At 35.8% G+C, this 6,458-nt stretch overlaps 1 pseudogene; it reads right to left on the minus strand.

The window, feature by feature from the left end:
* Positions 1 to 227: 227 nt before the first annotated feature.
* Positions 228 to 818, minus strand: LOC112925061 (MICOS complex subunit MIC26 pseudogene; annotated as a pseudogene).
* Positions 819 to 6,458: the final 5,640 nt, after the last annotated feature.

Genomic DNA, 6,458 nt, shown 5'->3' on the forward strand with positions numbered 1-6,458 from the left:
AACATGAGAACCAGGAGTTCTAATGCTGGACATTATCTCTAGTTGAAAGGATTTCAGATTAGTCCACTTGTAGTATGGCATCACCCAAGATAACAAAGAAGCCTAATATGGTTTTTCCTGAAGAAGAAAGCCAATTTACTACATTCAGTGCTGACTTCTCTACTGTTTTTCTGTAGAAAATGCATGGAGTTTCCAATGTTTACCTATAACTGATTAAAATGGAACATTCTACTTATTTCCAGGTGAATTCTTCACATTTCCTGGCTTTTGAAAGTTCTCCTTCCACTAATCTTCTACGACTATGTATCCTCGTAAACCCCAGTCATATAATTTCTCCCAACTGACCTGGACAAATACGATGGCTTGTTGTGGATAATAAAGAGAGGTAGTCCCATGAACCCAGGTGGATACACCAGCTTCTTTATTTTTGACCCTCTAGCCAAAATAAGTCCAACAATACCAGCAAAACCAGTCTTGGAAAAAATCCAGGAGGTGTATTTTGGAGATATTCATAGCTGTCCAACCCCCACTGAACCAAGCTCTGCATCTCAGGCTTTGTCTGTGAGTACTTTTCCTGATACCAACTTGTATATGGCTTGCAATAATGTCAGAGATGTGAAATGCTTTCTGCAAGCTGGGTCCTTGGCTTCTCCACATATTTAGATTGACCCTCAGGAACCAAGTAGAGTGAAAGCTCATTAACCTTCACAGAAGTTTTGTGAGGTGAGTCCCTTTTAGGTGACGCATAGACTTTCAAGGTGAGCAGACTCGGGCTGGCTGGCCCCACAGACCTCCGAATTACCTTGAACATGTTGCTGGCAGAGACGGCTCCGGCGGGAATATGTCAGGTTTATATTTCGATGTTTTAATTATGTATTAATACTCTTGAATTTTCACTGTTCATGCTGTATTTCATTTCTACCTCAGTAATTATGGGATATTATCTATCATATATATGTGTCTCAGTCTCCCATATAATGTCAGTCTCTTTCCTCTTACATATATATAAAATCCACTTACATTCAACTGTTTTTAAACCAGATTGTACAAATGTTCAACCAGAAAGGAAAAGAAGTTATAGAAAGCATAACAATAACTTAACTGATAATTTTACAAAAGTAAGAGAAGTTAAGGAAAGCAATTTTAATAAATTAAGTTGAAGAAAATAATATATATCTTCCAATCTATATTATTTATCATGTGCATTCTCCTATTTCTTAAGACCCCTTCAGATGACTTCTAACTACAAGTTATGTATACAGAATACTTTCAAACAAAGCTTTTTATCATGGAGCAAAATTTCTTCTCCAAATAGATTACTATTTTCTGTAATCAGACTGTTTTGTTAGTAATTTCAAGTGTGAGTTTTTCTAGTATTTTATACAAAATTAGAATTGGAAAAGCAGGGGAGCTAAGATGATGAATACTAGGAGGACCCTACACTCATCTAGTCCGTATAACACAACCAGTTGACTATCATTCTGAATACCCATAAAATTGCCCTGAGGACTGATAGAACAAACTGCACAACTAGAGGGACAGAAGAGGCCACATTACAAAAGGCAGGAAATGTGGAGATGTGGTTTAGAGGACAAATAGACCCTGGGTGTGTGGAGGGGAGGAAGCCCTGATCCCAGACAAAGGCAAAAGAGAGTGGAAAGCACACAGAAATGCATAAGAAGAACACTTGCCCAAAGCCATTTGCTAGGAAAACTAGAGAGGCTGATTTTTCTGAGTTTTCACAAGCAACAAGGCTCAAAGACTGGAGGTTTTTTTTTTTTTTTTTAATCTTTTTCATAACTTTTTATTTATTTATTTATTTTTTAATTTCTTTTTATTGCAGTTCAATTTGCCAACATATAGCATAACACCCAGTCCTCATCCCATCAAGTGTCCCCCTCAGTGCCCATCACCCAGTCACCCCCACCCCCCTCCACCTCCCCTTCCTCCACCCCTAGTTCGTTTCCCAGAGTTAGGAATCTCTCATGTTCTGTCTCCCTCACTGATATTTTCACTCATTTTCTCTCTTTTCCCCTTTATTCCCTTTCACTATTTTTTATATTCCCCAAACGAATGAGACCATATAATGTTTGTCCTTCTCTGATTGACATTTCACTCAGCATAATACCCTCCAGGTCCAACCACATCGAAGTAAATGGTGGGTATTTGTCGTTTCTAATGGCTGAGGAATATTCCATTGTATACATAAACCACATCTTCTTTATCCATTCATCTTTCCATGGACACCGAGGCTCCTTCCAGTTTGGCTATTGTGGACATTGCTGCTATAAACATCGGGGTGCAGGTGTCCCGGCGTTTCACTGCATCTGTATCTTTGGGGTAAATCCCCAGCAGTGCAAGATGGTGGAAGAGTAAGACTAGAGTTTTAAAGGTGGACAGGGCTTGGCTGGGTTAGAGCCCCGAGGGCACTGCCCGACTTCTATAGAGGGTGTGACCTGAGGAGAGCCTAAGGCTTCCAAGGGAAACATCATTCACTTTTCTTGGGGCACATCTGTGAGAGTTGGCAACTTGCAGACACCTCTCCCCTGACAAAAGAGCCAGTGGGTGCCATTTCCTCGCCTGCTCCTTGGCATAGGTGCAGAACCATCCAGCCACAGTGGCTTGTCCAGACACTGGCTACCCAGCAGGTTATACTTACATTATTATTACAATTACTTTCAAGTGAAAAAATTCTACCAAGGTATTTCCAATTGTAGGTGTCATTGATTATTGTTTGATCTTTGCACTAAATACTGTAGCTTAGTTTACTGAAGTCAACATTAATCTCGGTTAATTCCTGTATTATATATCTAGTGAATCATGTCTCTATTTCATTCTAGATAACTCCCACCCATTGGTGTTTTTAATATAGTTTCTTCTCATCTTTTCCATTGTCTTCTGCTTTCTTTTCAGATGTATTTTTTTTTCTTTTTACCGTCTGTCCTCCATACCTCCTAATTTCTTTTCTATTTCCAATCTCCCTTACTCCGTGTGTTACGATTGATTCCCTTTCCATACTCAAATTCATTAAATCTCCAGTCAAATAGAGATTTGATCTTTTAGCCCTTGTCATACTATGTTCAAGATTTCTGCTTTGTACAGTTTTTATATCAAATATTTATAGTTTCATCATTACTTGTGGTTCCCTTATATATATATTTTTTTGAGCATTAAATTTTTATTTGTTAGATAACTACTCATATAGTTAGATCATAGCGCTCTTGGTCTGAATTATCCATTTTGTTAGCTTTGCCTAGTTGCCTGTATGTGTTGAAAAATTCCTGTTTGAGTGCTCATTGTGAATGACTGAATTTCTTTTCTTTTTTCTCTTAATGTTTAAATGGATAGCTCTGCAGTGACTTAGCTCACCCGTAGACTCAGAGTTTATAGATTATAATTAAAATTTATATTAGTGGTTCTGATATTTTGGTCTATGAATAATTTACAGTTCTCACATATGGGTCAAAATATGACAGACTCTTTCCTGGTTAACTGGAGGACTGGTTTCCTCCCAATTGCTTATCTAGTGTGATGAAAATTTTAGCTTGTTGAAGAGCCTAAAGTCAAGTTGTCTAGCTTTACTCAGGGAATATTTTGTCTGGTGACTTAAATTTTCTGCTTGGTTTCCAGTGCAAAAAAAATCTGTTTGCATTCTTGTTGATAAAAAATTTTAACATTATTTACATTCCATTCTGCAGGTTTTAAAAATATCCATTGTATCTTGTATTTGTGATGGATAAATGGAAAGACTCCCACATGTATTTTTTCTGACATTTTAAAAAATTTCTAAATTTCATTCAAGTATACCAAGTTTACCATGTGTTTAGAATTCACTAAGATATATTCATACATTTTCACCTTTTCCATTAAAAAGTATTATCACTTTAGGTACTCAAAAGTTATATAATTTTATATAACTTATTCATAGATGTCATAAAGCCTTCTAGTGGCTGCACATTCATCACTCTATCATTTAGCACTTCCTTATTACAATAAATATCTTAACAAATATCAAACACCATAAATAAGTTGACTTCAGACAAATGGTATTACAATTTTAAATTTTGGGGATCAGTCTGGTTCTGTTTATGGCTTCACAATTATACCATATTCCTTTCCTCATGTAGTATCAATTTGCACTTGGCTGAATTTCAATATTCTGTTTATAGATTTTCTGGAAAGTTGCTACTAAATTATCCCAAGCTTAAAAGTAATATGATATTTTTATTTGCCCTTCTATTCAAAACCAAGATATTGAGAACACTGTCTCAATATCATTTACTCAGTTCTTTATGTTAACATGCCAACATTTTTTCTTTTCTTACAATTAATGTTAAAAATGATGCATGGCCTATAGTAATTGGTATAATCTCTCTTTTCTAGTATTTAAAAATAATTTATAATAATTATTTCTTTTAAAAACTTCTTGCCACATTAGAGATCTGTAATTTTCCAGGTTGACTCACACAGTTCAGTATATGTAATAGGCATAGAAAAAAAACTGAAATCATACAAACAACACAAGTATAAAAGTGACACCTACACATACATTTCTTACTTTATTTCACACAGTTTGAACTTACGGGGTCGGGACTAATATTTGACCTGTTTTAACATATAAGAAAATTGTAGGTGTGAGAGGTAAAGATTTGCTCACAATTTAAAGCAAATAAGTTACTAAGTCATTAAAAGAACTCAAATCTTTTGGCGAAAATTCAATTAGTATTCTTTCCATAACTGTACAGTCTCTGTTAAAATGAGTGCAATCTTAGCAGACACCTTGAAATTTGTTATTTGTCTTACTTATTTGACTCTCTCCAAGATTCTATCTACTATCCCGAAGTTCATGATTGAATGTTGACTCTTCTGATTTATGATATGGGCGTATTGTGATAACTAGTAGTTTCTTGACTTTGAAATTACTAATGCTCAAAGTTCCATTTTTTGGAAACCTTAGTGAAAAATAAAATGTCAACCAATCTTTCTGTCTATGCAAGCAGTTTTGTGGAAGAATGTTCACTCATTCATCATTCACTCTAAAAACATTTTTGAATGCCTTGTGTTTGCCAGGTAGTATGTTCAATGGCTGGGGATACAGAGATGAGAAGCAAGAGTTCTTGCTTCATGGAAAGTAATTTTTATGGTCAGTATAACTATATCAATATGTATGGAATAATGTAACTAAATAATACCAGTAAATACGGTAAAGGTAATGGTAGACAAATATACAGGGCACATTGGGATTATAGGATAGTTGATATGCAAGAATTCCTACAAATATCAGAGATGTAGGATGTTCTACAAAATTGAAGTGAGACTTGCATTGAAAATACAAATGTGCCTCACAGACAAGGACAGGAATTTAACTTGGTCCCAGAAATATATACGTGATATACACTGAAAGAGAATCATATATTCTGAGAACTACACACTGTTCTTTATTTTGATTCAACAACATTGTTCAGAACAGGGTAGTTGAAAATAATATTTTGTAGCTAATGGATTTAACATCCTACCCAGGTATACATGTTTACCAAAGTATGTTCCTCTCCGGTTCAGTAGGATGATGAGAGGTATGGCATGAATAAAAATATCCCTTGTTTGGGCAGCTCTGGTGGCCTGGTGGTTTAGTGCCGCCTCCAGCCCAGGGCGTGATCCTGGAGACCCAGGATCAAGTCCCACGTCGGGCTCCCTGCATGGAGCCTGCTTCTCCCTCTGCCTGTGTCTCTGCCAATCTCTCTCTCTCTCTCTCTCTCTCTGTGTGTGTGTGTGTCTCTCATGAATAAATAATTAAATCTTTTTAAAAAAATATACCTTGTTCAAATACGTTTGGATCAAAACTTAAAACAGATTCATTTAGTAAGACCCTCTCATATTGATACATATGTTGAATCTCAAAGAGGAAGTGTTTCTCATACTTAGCGACAGATTTAATTTTTACAAAATAGTGGAATGAATAACACATGCATCCCCACAGCTGTCCTCTTACTCAGGCTTGCACCCTCACACACTCATGTTTATTCATGTTCAGGCACATTCACACTCACTGGGCAAGAATCACAACTTTCCCTGCCCCCCCACCACATACACACAGATATTTCTTCTTTCTCTGCCTCTCTCACTCTCCACCATCTCTCTCTCTTCCTCCCTCTCAGCTCTACAGCCAAACAACATGCATAAATATCCAAAATTCACACTTTTAAACTCTTCTCACAAAACTTATAATTTGTATATTAGAAAAATGTTTTGAGTTTCACGTTATTATATAATCTGTAAACGTTTCAAGTTATTATATAATCTGTAAACTTACATTAACTGATAACGCTTGAAATTAGTAAAATGCATGTCATGCCATACAGAAGCACATCAGGTCTTAATGTTTTCTTTTTATATTGAACTATATAATCTAATACTAATAAAATATTCATGCATAATAAATTTTGGTGAAAACATAACAA

The sequence above is a fragment of the Vulpes vulpes genome, chromosome 4, assembly GCF_048418805.1.
Source record: "Vulpes vulpes isolate BD-2025 chromosome 4, VulVul3, whole genome shotgun sequence".
Taxonomy (NCBI): Eukaryota; Metazoa; Chordata; class Mammalia; order Carnivora; family Canidae; genus Vulpes; species Vulpes vulpes.